Source organism: Panthera onca, chromosome B4 (genome assembly GCF_046562875.1).
Source record: "Panthera onca isolate mPanOnc1 chromosome B4, mPanOnc1 haplotype 2, whole genome shotgun sequence".
In the NCBI taxonomy this organism is placed as follows: domain Eukaryota; kingdom Metazoa; phylum Chordata; class Mammalia; order Carnivora; family Felidae; genus Panthera; species Panthera onca.
Genome location: NC_138345.1, coordinates 119796532 through 119810870, shown reverse-complemented (window position 1 = coordinate 119810870; position 14339 = coordinate 119796532). Strand labels below are relative to the sequence as shown.

The 14339-nt window shown below is 32.8% G+C and overlaps 1 protein-coding gene and 1 pseudogene across 13 annotated transcripts in view; one reads left to right on the top strand and one right to left on the bottom strand.

Moving 5' to 3' along the window:
• The window catches only part of ANKS1B (ankyrin repeat and sterile alpha motif domain containing 1B), a 1079287-nt gene that overhangs the window by 343368 nt on the left and 721580 nt on the right, over positions 1 to 14339 (top strand). The gene's annotated exons all lie outside the window — the stretch shown is intronic.
• Positions 2540 to 3302, bottom strand: LOC132695180 (large ribosomal subunit protein mL40 pseudogene; annotated as a pseudogene).

The window sequence follows — 14339 nt, the reverse complement described above, 5'->3', positions numbered from 1 at the left end:
TTTATGGAGGAAAGGAGGAAGTTGGGAGGGACTCTTTAGAAGAGTTCAGGGTGGTGATAGCTTCTCATTGGCTTAAGAGTGTAGTGGTTTCTCATTGGATGGGCTACTCCTGAGCAAGGAGAAATTTTTTCTTTCTCTTACTGGGGTATGTAAAGTAAGCTTATTCCTGTTGGGGAATGTCAGATATGCTTTTTACAAGGAGTGGTAGTGTACGAGAGCCTCTTCAGGGCTTCCTGACTCCATTTTAAATAAGGTTTTCCTTATTTTTTTTCACAGTATTGATATCAAATGAGATTTCCTCAACAAAAATATCTAAAGGGAAATTTAGTAGTTCTCTTTGATTCCTCTGGGACTAGTTCTGCAAAGTCATTGGAAAAGTAACTAACTAGTCATTAGATAATAAGATAAGAATTATGGGTTTTGTGTGTTCTCTTACTGTTTATATCTGTATATATGTGTTTTTTAACCAGCTTTTAAATACACATTGGGTACACAATATGGTACCAGTGCTACAGAAGATATAAAAGAAAAGAAAAAAATTATAATTCACCTAAAAGGAGTAGATTCTAGGAGGAAATATAAGATACTCCTAGAAGAGAACATTGAATTTGCAATAATTTGTTCAGTATTGTCTGTTAAGTGCAGAGACTACTGAAAGTAAGAAAATAAATATGTAGAGTCAAAGTGATTTCCAAGAAGTCAGAGATTTTAAATCTCTTTTGTTCAGAATATTGTTTCTCTGATTACCACAAAAATACATGTTTAGTGGAAAATTTGAAAAATAAGTTGACTATAAACGTTCACCCAAAATAACTAGTTTGCCTCTATGAATTCAGCTAACACTTTTCCTTTTATCTGTAGCCATTTTCTACCTGGAACAAGTTTCCCAGCTCTCTTCACATGACTAATTCTTACTCATCCTTTAGGCTTTAGGCTTTAGGCTTTATGTATGTATGTATGTATGTATGTATGTATGTATGTATGTATGTATATATGTATTTCTTTATAGTTTATTTATATATTTATTTGAGAGAGAAAGTGTGAGTGGGAAAGGGGCAGAGAGAGAGAGAGAGAGAGAGGGAAAGAGAGAATACCAAGCAGGCTTTACACTTAGTGTGGAGTTCAGCCCACAAACCTTGAGATCATGACCTTAGTCTAAGTCGAATGCTTAACCGACTAAGCCACCCAGATGTCCCTAGGCTTTATTCTAAATGGCACTTGCCTTTAAAAAAGTTTTCAAACCTCCTAAATTATTTTAGGTTCTCCTACTAATGTTATCTTATTTAGTCTTTGGGCTTCCTCTACCTTCATGAAATATTTATGCTCTTGGATTCTGTGGTAGATCCTGGGAATACAGTGATAAACATGGTAAACAGAATGTCTATTACCATGGAGTTGGCAATTATGATGGAGACAGACAAGAAACAAATAAACAAATAAATCAATCTACATGACATTTTGTTCCAATTACTAGTAAATGTACTTTTCTCACTAGACCATCAACTCCATAGGATAAGTACTATGTTTTTTTAAAGAAGTTATCTAAACTAACTAAACACACTGTGTTTGTTTGAAATGAATGATTACTGAAACAATGAATGAATAAGTTGACACTTTTGTGCATTTTTCTCATAAATCACATACATAAACATACACTTTTCGTATCTGGTCAAAATTGAAATATTGTTATAAATACATACTATACATTTTTGACTTAACATATCTTGAACATATTCCTATGTGAGTAAATGTTTTAATGGTCACATAATATTCCATTATAAGAATGTACCAGGATGATTAGTTAAGCACCCCCCCCATTGAGATTCTTATTTTCATCTTTTCCTGACTCAGAACCATACATGTAGATTTTTTCCAGTAGTTTACTATTACAGATTATGTTCTGATGAACATCTTTATGCATAAATCATTATATGTTTTTTTGTTGTTGTTGTTGTTTTAAATCATTATATGTTTGATTATATTTACTCAGACATATTTGAATCACTAGACAGAGGTTATTATCTTTTTTAAGGTTTTTGTATGGATTGTCAAGTTGTATTACAGAAAGGTGAGGGACAATTTATATAATTTCCTTAGGTTTTGAAACTAGCAATGGATATGACCTAATCAAAAGGATGCTGGCTGGCAGGAGCAAGGACACAGAAGTGAGAAGTAGACAATTAAAAAAGAGAGAAGAATCACATGTGTTATGTTGTGTAGTAAGGAGGGATGGGGTTGGAAATCTTGGGACAGGTGAACACTAAATGAAAACTTTCAACTTTTAAAAACAGATAGTTGGAGCTACTTACTGTAGGATCTTGAAAAGGAGTGGGATAAAACTGTCTGTGGAGTCAAACATATCATAAGTCAAATTAATAACTTGGTGACTTTAAGCACTTGATTCATTAACTCTTAAATTTCAGCTGTATTTCATTCACCTTTCAAAGGGCTTTGGGAGTCTGGATACCTTTCTAGTTCTTCAAGCTGTCCCACTACAACTGTGGGAGATTTGTGAGGGGCTATTCTATGTTTTCTCTACTCAGACCCCTCTCTGAACTGTTTTGTATATAGCTTTTCTTTTCTTTTCTTGGTTAAATTTATACTTATTAACAGCATGCATGATTCTGTGAAAAACAAGCTTGACCCCTCCCTGGTCATTCTGGCTCTCAAGGGCAATGTGTTCTGAGGACAACTGCCTGAAGTTCTGTCTCTTAAACTCCATTTGTGTCTTCACCTGGTTATACCTAGTATCTGACTCAGGGGGTTGGTAGTTGGACACTGGTGGCATGTAATCTGACCCTTCCCTCTCAAAGGGGAACAGACTGGGGTTAACAGAATGAGATTTGGCTTGATGGCCTTCACATGGAGATCCTAGGACATGAGTCACAGCTCTTACAAAGCTTCCTGCTAGGCCTCAAACATGGACCTGATAGCATCCTTCTCTATCTTGTGTTCTTGCTGCTTGTACCAGTACTTCTTTTTCAGAAGCAGAGTTCTCCTCTGGCCCTTCTCAAAAAGGAGCTCTACCTGGAGATACTCTCTTTAGCCAAGAACTTTACAGGGATAATATCTTCAGTGGAAATTAGCTCTTAGCCAGCCTTTTCCAGCCAAGACCTACAGATCCTCTTATTCAGATGGCCTTTTGGTGCTTAGTCTTTTTTAGGATTTACCTTCTTCTTTTGTAGAGGTTCTGATCTCGTGAGAATGAGATCCCAGAAGGTCAACAATGAAGCTCACTGGTGGGTGTTACTAATCTGTGCCTGCCAAGTTCCCAGAGCAGCTATGGCCCCTCTGGCAGCCATCTGGTGAAGAATGCCTTATCTAGCATTTTGTTGAGGAGAGTTTGAAATGTTTCTAGTTTGTGCCAGGGAAAATGAGGAATCAGCTTCACTGTCCAGAGATTTGTCTAATCTTATCTGATAGACTGTGTGATAAAATAGGGAAATTCAAGGCATCATAATTCAGGGGAAATGGAAACATATGTACATTGGTTTAATATTTCCAAAATATTGTCTCTGTTACATTATTATTAGATACAGCATTTAAAAAGTTTATCATTTCTTACAGTTCATGGATTCAAGCCCCATGTTGGGCTTCCCACTGATAGTGCAGAGCCTGCTTAGCATTCTCTTGTTTTCCTTCTCTCTCTGCCCCATCCCTGCTCACTCTTGCTCTCTCTCTCTCAAAATAAATTAATAAAAACTTAAGAAAAAGTTTATCATGGCACTAAACTCAAGGTGAGAAGAAAGTGTAAAAAGCCTGGAAGCAGGTTACCTGTGCTTACCTCCAGGTAAACATTTAATTAGAGTACGAAATGCTTCATGTAGGAAGGTTCTTAAAAATTCAATATAACTTGTAATTTCTCTGGCAAAAAACAACTCAAAATATATTTTTTATTGATAGTTGGCCTGAAGTATCATCTTTATATATAAAAGATTACATTTTTTTCTCTGAACACAAATTTCTAGAGCCCTCTATTATCATCATAAACTTTCTTCTGGAGTTCAAAAACCCTTTTAGAAAGAAGAGAAAAAAATGGCTATCTTCCCTCTATAGAATATGGATGAATATTTGGTATAAATTATGTGAACTTATATTGAATAACTAGATAGTTTATTAATTCTAAGTGTGTTTAGCTCAAAGCATTTTTATGTGCACTATAATTTATCTTGAAGACTTAGTGGTAGCATTCTACTGTTCTTTTTCCATTTCCAGAGCTGAAACCTTCAGATAGTTATTCTTTTGTATGAACCTTGATTGTTTCATTATATTTACCCTTAATATTTCAAGACTTTCTCCACAACAGATAGGCTAGGCAACACACTATAGTATCTGACCCAGTGTACCTTGGACACATAGGCTGAAGATTTAGTTAATTCCAGTCATTCTCTCTCCTCTTTTGGCTCCTTTAATACTTGTCTATTTTGGTTTTTTACTTAACTGCTGGACTGCATGCCCACTCTTTATCCTTTTAGTCCCTAAATGTTAGTAATTCACTTCAATTCTATCCCGTGTTTTCAACTGTTTTCTACCTAGATCTTTTTCCTGAGCTACAGATACTATTTAAAACTACTTATGCTATCTGCATCTTGGTCTGGATTCTCCAGAAGTGCCTCATATTGCAACATATCCAAATGTGAACCTTCTGTTTCCCCCTAAATTGCCCTAAATGTTCATCATCCACCATTACGAAGCTAGCACACAGCATTTTCTGTGATCTGCCATTTTCATTGCTATTGCTACTGTCCTAATTTTAGGATCCATTTTATCTTTACCGAGGTCATAAATAAATTTAGAAGAGACTTTATTTAATATACAAGTTTGATTTACTAAAATATAATAATAACGACTGAACACTATATAAAGGATTAGAGATGACATATTGTACATTTTAATAATCATTAAGGAGCATGGTAAAATCATTCCATTTGTAATCAGTTGATCAGTTAGAAACTTCTTCGCCTTTCTGTTTCACTCAGTTTCAGTGCCATGACTGTACATTTATTTTACTTTTTTGTAGGTAATATTTATGTTTTTTCTGTATATGACCCTTTGTCAAATTATGATGCTATGACTAGTGATTATTGACTTCCACTCTTCTACCACGTCGCTGTCACTGTGACCCTTGTAAAATGATCTTTAAGTATATTGGAAGCATCTTCATGTGTTAGCTACCTCTCTTCTCATAAAACAAAAGTAGTAACATTCAATGCAAAAACTTCTTTACCTGCTCTGCCATTTGCTTTACCCCCTTTTTGTATTTCTGTTTCTAGCTCTCACTTTTTCTAATTATTCTTAACAGTAACAGCTTAGAGTGCAATTAAAATAATTTTTATCAAAAAGAAAAATAGTAATATGTTTTAATTTTAATAACTAGAATTTCAGATAAAAGGAGTTTGAATTTGGAATGCAATACTGTATTTCTCAGGGCTTTGTGTTGTTAACCCAGTTTTCATATATTATGCCTATGACATTATAAAATTAAGGTGGTAGTATTCTATAACAGCCATGTAGATTTAAGGGAGCTAATTTATGTGCCAGTGTTGTCCTCAAAAATGGTGTTAGTAAGATATACCTGACTCTATGTCTGTGCTTTGCTCCCTCAACTAAAGTTAAAGTCCTTGGGATCCCACAATATTTTTGTCTATCCTCCCACATGGAATATAGTGTTATTGAATATAGGAGTTTTATAATCATTTATAATCACGATCTAATTTGTCAGGGAGTTTTAGAAAATGCTGCATTTCCACAAGAAACAATTTGGCATTAATTGGGGAGAAAAAGAACCCTGAATTTATCTGTTACTTATCTATGATTTACATAGTTTTATAAGTTACTTCACAGTTATTTAATCTAAAAAGTCATTCATTAATGGAGTAATTCTTGTGAGGGAGAAAATTAGAACTGATCATAAAATAGTGTTATTCATTTATTGGAAGTCTAAAGAAGCTAGGTGTAATGGGTTTTAAATCAGCCACATTCATATAGCCACTGTATCATTTATTACCTAGCCCACTGAGAATCTTAAATGTTTATAATTAATTATAGTAATTCTCCTTCCCTATTCAAGACCTACTTTGAAGAAAAGAAATGACAGTTTATATATTTCCATTTATATTATGTTTGTTAGATTTTTTTTATTACTTAGCTCATACACCAAGAATATTCAGTTGTATTTTATTTCTTGCATTGAGAAAAAAAAGCCCTCATAGTTTGGTTGCAATGATTAACTTTGGTGATCCCAAAGTAATGTGGTATACATGTAACAAAAAATTAGTGGTATAATTAATGGTTATACCCATATGTGCCTTAAATCTTAGAGCCCTTGGTTCCTGACAAAGCACTATTTTTGGTCATGATATAATAAGCATTTCTCATTTGTGAAATTAAATGTGTCCCTGCAGAGGCTACATGTAAATAAAATCGTACTTAAATACACTGAAGGGGGCCAGATATTTCAGGAAAATGTAGAGTGACATATTTTGTGAAATATATCCTTGTCACCTTTCTGAAAATAAATACTAAACATTAATTTTGGTGCTTGATGCTTTCTTTCTGGTTTTTGTATTGACATGTAACTTAGTTACAATGAAATTAATATATTGTAATATATAATTTGATGAGTTTTCACAAGTATGTACTATATTACTACCAACACAATCAAGATATAGAATATTCCTATCATTTGAATTAGTTTCCTTATGCATATTTGCAGTCAATCCCCTTTGTGCCAAGACTTTAAACGTTCTTTGAGGTTTGCTTTCATTATAGCTAAACATTTTCTAGATTTTCATATGAATAGAATCATATAGTGTGCATTTCTTTGGATCTTGGCTTTATTTAGCATATTGTTTTTGAAATTCACCCATTTGATAGTTGTCCATTCTTTTTGTTACTTGGTAGTGTTGTTTTTTATGGGTATATCACAATTTGGTTTTGTGTGGACCATAAGTTTTTAACTCCCTTAGGTAAATACCAAGGAGCACTATTGCTGGATCACATGGTAAGAATATGTTTACTTCTATAAGAAACTGCCAAACTGCCTTCCAAAGTGGCTGTACCATTTTGCATTTCCACCAGGAATTAATGCGTGTTCCTATTTGTTCCACATCCTTCTCAGCATTTGGTGTTGTCAGTCTTTTGGATTTTGGCCATTCTAGTAGGTATGTAGTGGTATCTCATGTTTTTACTTTAATGAAATCAGCTTATTAATTCTTTTTTCATGGATTATGCCTCTGGTGTTTATTTGTTTGTTTGAAGTCATGACTGAACCCTAAGTCATTTAGATTTTCCCTATTTTATCTTCTAGGAGGTTTTTAGTTTTCTGTTTTATATTTAGGTTTATGATCCATCTTGATTTAATTTTTGGAAAGGGTACAGAGTTTGTGTTAGGATTCATTTTTTTGTATGTTGATGTCCATTTGTTCTGGCACAATCTGTTGAAGTGACTACCTTTGCTCCACTCTGTTGCATTTGCTTCTATGTCAAGGATCAGTTGATTATATTTATATGGTTGTATTTCTGGACTTTCTATTCTACTCCATTCTATTTGTCTTGTTTTCATGGATACCATACGGTCTTCTTCGACTTCTTTACTCTATTAACTTTATAACTTAAAAAAATTTTTTTAATGTTTTATTTATTTTTGAGAGACAGAGAGACAGACAGACAGAATCCGAAGCAGGCTCCAGGTTCTGAGCTGTCAGTGCAGAGCCTGATGTGGGGCTCTAGCTTATGGACCGCGAGATCATGACCTGAGCCAAAGTCGGACACTTAACCGACTGAGCCATGCAGGTGCCCCTAACTTTACAGTAAAGCTGTGTAATATCAGCCCTCCAATTTTGTTCTTCTCTTTCAATATTGGGTTGACTATTCTGGGTCTTTTGCCCCTTCAATTAAACTTTGGAATCAGTTTATTGATACTCACAAGATAGTTTGATGAAATTTTGATTTGGATTATGTTAAATCTATGGATCAAGCTAGGAAGAACTGATATCTTGTTAATGTTGAGTCTTCCTATCCATGAACATAGAATATTTCTCCATTTCTTTAGTTTTTCTTTGATTTTTTCATCAGAGTTTTGTATTTTTTTCTCATACAGATCTTATACATATTAGGTTTATACCTCAGTATTTCATTTTGGAGAATGCTAATGTAAATGGTTTTATGTATTTACTTTCAAATTCCACTGTTTATTGCTGCTATATAGGAAAGCAGTTAACTTTTATATATTAACCTTGTATCCTGCAACCTTGCTATAATTATTTATTAGTTCCAGGAGTTTTTTGTCAGTTCTTTTGGATTTTCCACATAGATAATCATGTCATTTGCAAACAAAAATAGTTTGTTTTTTTTTTTTAACTCAGAACCTGAACTCATGAACTTGAGACTAAGATCTGAGCTGAGATCAAGAGTCGGACACTTAACCAAATGAGCTACCAAGATGCCCACAAAGACAGTTTTAATTCTTCCTTCTAAATCTATATAACTTTATTTTTATTTTCTTGCCTAATTACATTGACAAGGGCTTCTAGTACGATGTTGAAAAACAGTGATGTGAAGGTCTTTCTTGCCTTGTTTGTTACCTTAGTGGGCAAGTTTTGAGTTTTTCATTAAGTGTATTAGCTGTAGGTTTTTTGTAACTATTCATTATAAAGTTAAGGAAGTTTTCTTCCATTTCTACTTTATTGAGAGTTTTTATTAAAAGTGGATGTTGGATTTTATTAAATGCTTTTTCTATATCTATTGATATAATCATCTGATTTTTCTTCCTTAGCCTGTTAATATGATGGATGACATTAATTGCCTTTTGAATGTTGAACTGGCCTTGCCTGGGATAAATCCCACTTGGTTATGGTGTATAATTCATTTTATACATTTTTGCATTTGATTTACTAATATTTTATTGAGGAATTTTGCAACTGTGTTCATGACATTATTGTTCTTTAGCTTTTGTTGTTCTGTTTCTGCCTATTTTTGGTATTAGAACAATGCTAGTCTCATAGAATGAGTTAGATGTATTATCTCTCCTTATGTCTTCTAAAAGAAATTATAGAGAATTGGTTTGATTTCTTCCTAAATATTTGGGAGAATTCACCAATGAACCCATTCTGGGCCTAGTCCTTTAGTTTTGGGATATTATTAATTAGTAATTCAATTTCTTTAATACATGCAAGTCTATTCTGATTGTCTATTTCTTCTTTTGTGAGTTTTGGCCAGTTGTGTCTTTCAAAGAGCTGGTCCATTTTATCTAGGTTATCAAATTTGTGGGCATAGTGTAATTCATAGTATTCCTTGTTTATACTTTTGATGTTCCATCTGTAGTGATGTCATCTCTTTCATATATTATTTTAGTAATTTTTGTTCTTTTTTAAAAAAATTGTTAACCAAGCTACAAGCCATCTATTTTATTGATTTTTTTTTAGAGAACCAGCTTTTGATTTTGTTGATTTTCTCTATTGATTTCCTATTTTAATATCCATTGATTTCTGCTCCAGTCTTTATTATATCTTTTCTTTTGCTTACTTTGGCTTTAACTTGCTATTCTTTTTCTAGTTTCCTAAGGTGGAATCTTAGATGATTGATTTTATATCTTTTTTCTAATGTATGCATTCAATAGTATAAATTTCCCTTTACCTATTGCTTTCACTGAATCCTACAAATTTTGATAAGTTGTATTTTCATTTACATATAGTTCAAAGTATTTTGAAATGTCTCAAGATTTCTTCTTTGATCTATATGTTATTTAAAAGTGTGTTGTATAATTTCCAAATATTTGGAGGATTTTCCAGCTATTTTTCTTTTATAGATTTCTAGTTTGAGCCATTGTAATCTTAGAGCAGATATTGTGTGATTTTTATTCTTACAAATTTTTTAAAGTATGTTTTATGGCTTAAAATGTAGTCTGTTTTGATGGAAGTCCATGTGAGCTTGAGAAAAATGTGTATTCTATTGTTGCATGAAGTTGTTTATAGATGTCTGGTATATACAGTTGGTTGATAGTACTATTGAGTTCATCCACTCCTTACTGATTTTCTCCTGCTGACTCTGTCCATTTCTGTTAGAGAGTGTTGTGAAGTCTCCATATATAATAGTTAGTGCATTTATTTCTCCTTGTATTTCTATCAGTTTTTACCTCATATATTTTGATACTCTATTTTTTAAAGTGCATACACAATAAAAAATTGTTAGGCCTTTTTGGAGAATTGACCCCTTTATCATTATGTAATGTTCCTCTTTATCCCTGATAATTTTCCTTGCTCTAAAGAGGTTTTATTTTGATTTTATTTTTTTCAACGAAATAATAACATGACCATTTATTGAGACTGATGTGGGAAATGGTGTGCTGGAGGAAAAAGAAGATGCTATGAAAGAGTCACCTTGAGGAGTGGAAAATAATTTTTCTCCAAACCATGTTAAGTTGCTCTGTTTTGTTTTAGTCAGAGAGTTAGATTTAGCCAGGATAGGGATTTGCCAGGTAAGTACAATAAAGAAAAAAGAGAATGATTGTGACAAGTGAACATCACTATATTATAAATTCTAAATTATTCCTGGATATAGAAAAATATAGTTTTATTGTATGAAACGAGTTTAATACTGACATCTAAACCCAATTAATATAGTGCCAAAATTTTAAACAATGAACTTTTTCACATATCTACACATGTTTAGGTACAATATTACATAAGAGAGTATAGCAGTTTAATCAAAGGATAATGCCTATGACCTAAGTAGAATTTATTCTAGGAATAGAAGGCTAGTTATACACCAGAAAATCAATCAGTATAATCTACTGCATCAATAAATTAAGGATAAGCAAAGCTATATTAGGTAATGAAAATGTATTTGGGCCTAAATATCATTTCAATATCTATTATGATTTATTGGCTAAGATTTCACTCTTTAAAAAAATTTCTTTTATTTGAATATAGTTCATATAAAGGTGTTACATGCATTTTGGGTATACAACATACTGATTTAACATCTCTCTATATACATTATGGTAAGTTCACCACAAATGTAGCTATTGTCTGTCATCACACACTGTCACCATACCATTGACTCTATTCCCCATGCTGAGGCTTTTATTCCAATGACTTTTATTCCATAACTGGAACCAAAGTCTTCTACTCACCTTCACCCATTTTGCCCATCTACCCACCTCTCTTCCTTCTGGCAACCATCAGTTTGGTCTTGCATTTACAGGTCTGATTCTGCTTTCTGTTTGTTTGTTTGTTTATTCATTGTTTTGTTTTTTAGATTCCACATATAAGTGAAACCATATGGTGTTTGTCTTTCTCAGTCTGACTTATTTCACTTAGCATAATACCCTCTAGGTCCCTCCATGTTGTTGCAGGTAGCAAGATCTTATCCTTTTTTATGGCTGAGTAATATTGTGTGTGTGTGTGTGTGTGTGTGTGTGTGTGTGTGTGTACTTCACATTACATCTTTATTCATTCATCTATCAATTGACCTTCAAGTTGCTTCCATATCTTGGGTATTGTTAATAATTCTGTAATAAACATAAGGGTGCATATATTTTTTGAATTAGTGTTTTCATTTTCTTTGGGTAAATACCCAGTAGTAGAATTACTAGATCATATGGTATTTCTATTTTTAATTTTTGAGGAACATTCACATTATTTTCCACAGTGGCTGTACCAATTTACATACCCACCAACAGTGCACAAGGATTCCTTTTTCTCCATATCCTCACCAATACTTGTTATTTCTTGTCTTTTTTGTTCTAGCCATTCTAACAGGTGTGAGATATCTCACTGTGGTTTTGATTTGCATTTCCCTGATGATGATTGATGTTGAGCATCTTTTCATGTCTCTGTTTGCCAGCTATATGTCTTTGAAATATCCATTCAGGTTCTCTGCCCATTTTTTAAAGTTGGATTATTTGGTTTTTGGTGTTGAGTTGTATAAGTTCTTTATATCTTTTGGTATTAACTCTAATTGATAGATCATTTATAAATAACTTTTCCCCTTCAGTAGGTTATTTTTTCATTTTGCTGATAGTTTCCTTTGCTGTGCAAAGGGTTTTTATTTAGATTTAGTCCCAATAGTTTATTTTTGCTTTTGTTTCCCTTACCTCAGGAGAGCTATCTAGAAAATGTTGCTATGGCTGATGTCAAAGAAATCATCTACATTCTCTTCCAGGATTTTTATGGTTTCAGGTTCAACATTTATGTCTTTAATCCATTTTGAGATTATTTTTGTGTATGATGTAAGAAAGTGGCCCAGTTTCATTCTTTTGCATGTAGCTGTCCAGTTTTCCTAGCACCATTTAATGAAGATACTGTCTTTTCCCCATTATATATTCTTGCCTCCCTTTTCATGGATTAACTGACCATATAAGTGTGGGTTTATATTTAACATTTTTATTGTGTCATTTATCTCTGTGTCTGTGCCAGTACCATACTGTTTTGATTACTACAGCTGTGCAGTATATTCTGAAATCTGGAATTGTGATACCTTCAACCTTGTTAAATTTTTTTCAAGATTTCTTTGGCTATTTGGGGTCTTTTGTGGTTCCATACAAATTTTGTTATTTGTTCTAGTTCTGTGAAAAAAAATGCTGTTGGTATTTTGATAGAGATTGCATTGAATCTGTAGATTGTTTTGGGTAATATGGACATTTTAATAATATTAATTCTTCTAATCCGTGAGCATAGACTATCTTTCCATTTATTTGTGTCATCTTCGGTTTCTTTCATCAGTGTTTTATAGTTTTCAGAGTATAGAGCTTTCACCTCCTTGGTTAAGTTTATTCCTAAGTATTTTATTCTTTTTGGTGTAAGTGTAAATGGAATTGTTTTCTTAATTTCTCTTCCTGTTGTTTTGTTCTTAGTTTATAACACACTACTGTTTTCTGGGTGTTAATTTAATATCCTGCAACTTTACTGAGTCCAGTTACTACTATTAATAGTTTTTGGTGGAATCTTTAGGGTTTTCTGTGTATATTGTCATGTCATCTGAAAATAGAAACAGTTTAACTTCTTTACAAGTATTGATGCCTCTTATTTCTTTTTCTGGTCTTATGGCTGTGGCTAGGATTTCCATTACTTTATTGAATAAAAGTGAGAAGAATGGACATACCTGGGGCACCTGGGTGGCTCAATCAGTTAAGCATCTGACTCTTAGTTTTGGCTCAGCTCGTGATCTCATGATTCTTGGGTTCAAGCCCCTAATTGGGCTCTGTGTTGGCAGTAACAGGACTACTTGGGATTCTCTCTCCCTCTCCCTCTTCTCTCTGCACTCCCCCTGCTGTCTTGCTCTCTCTGTCTCAAAATAAATAAATAAACCTTTTTTTTAAAGTCAGGAGAGTGGACATTCTTGTCTTGTTCCTGATTTTAGAGGAAAAGCTCTTCAGTTTTTCACCATTGAGTATGATGTTAGTTGTGGGTTTGTCATATATGAACTTTATTATATTGAAGTATGTTCCCTCTAAATCTACTTTGTTGAGAGTTTTTATCATGAATGGTTGTTTAATTTTGTAAGGCTTCTCTCATGGGAATTTTAGTAAGTATGCTTGATTTGCTTAGCACCATGTTCTCTCTGTCTGGTTAAGGCAACCTATTTACTGTCTTAAAAGTTTTATATGATCAATTTTCTTATCCATAAATGGAGATTATAATAATGGATGGAGGTAATATACCTAACTTCTGTTGTTATGACTTAAATGATATAGCATGTTCAAAATATGCTGTAAGAATTAGAGCCTGACACATATTATATATTTGATATATTGGAATGTAATAATTTGTATAAGTTAAAGCTTTACATGTCTATAATTCCTATTATCACAGATATAGGACTTTTTATAATGTATAACAATAATTACATGTATCTACAGTTATCTTGGATAACTTATCACCTGAATTTTACCATTTTAATGTTACCTCAAAATTATATTACAGTGTAAAATTTTATATTTATTTTACTAGCCTGCAGTAGTTTCCTTGTTGAGTAAGCCCACAAGTATCTAGAATGCAGCACTTCAAATTTTGTACACTGTGGTTAAAACTGACATTTCTAAGCATTGGAGACTCTGTTAAGTTTGACTAATTATACTTTAGAATTATAAAATTGATTTAAATTATAAACTTATGTGACATATTTGAGTTATCAAGTTTCTTTAGAGTCAGATTTGCAGAGCACCCATTGAATTGCGTGGCATAAGGTCAATATCATGTTCCTTCAGAAAATTTTAGGAAAATGTAGTATGGAAAACAGAACATATATGTTTGGAAACTTAAACTAATATAATGAGTAACATTTATTTTCACATTTTGGAACAATTCCATTGACATTTTTATTTAATTTTAATTGAA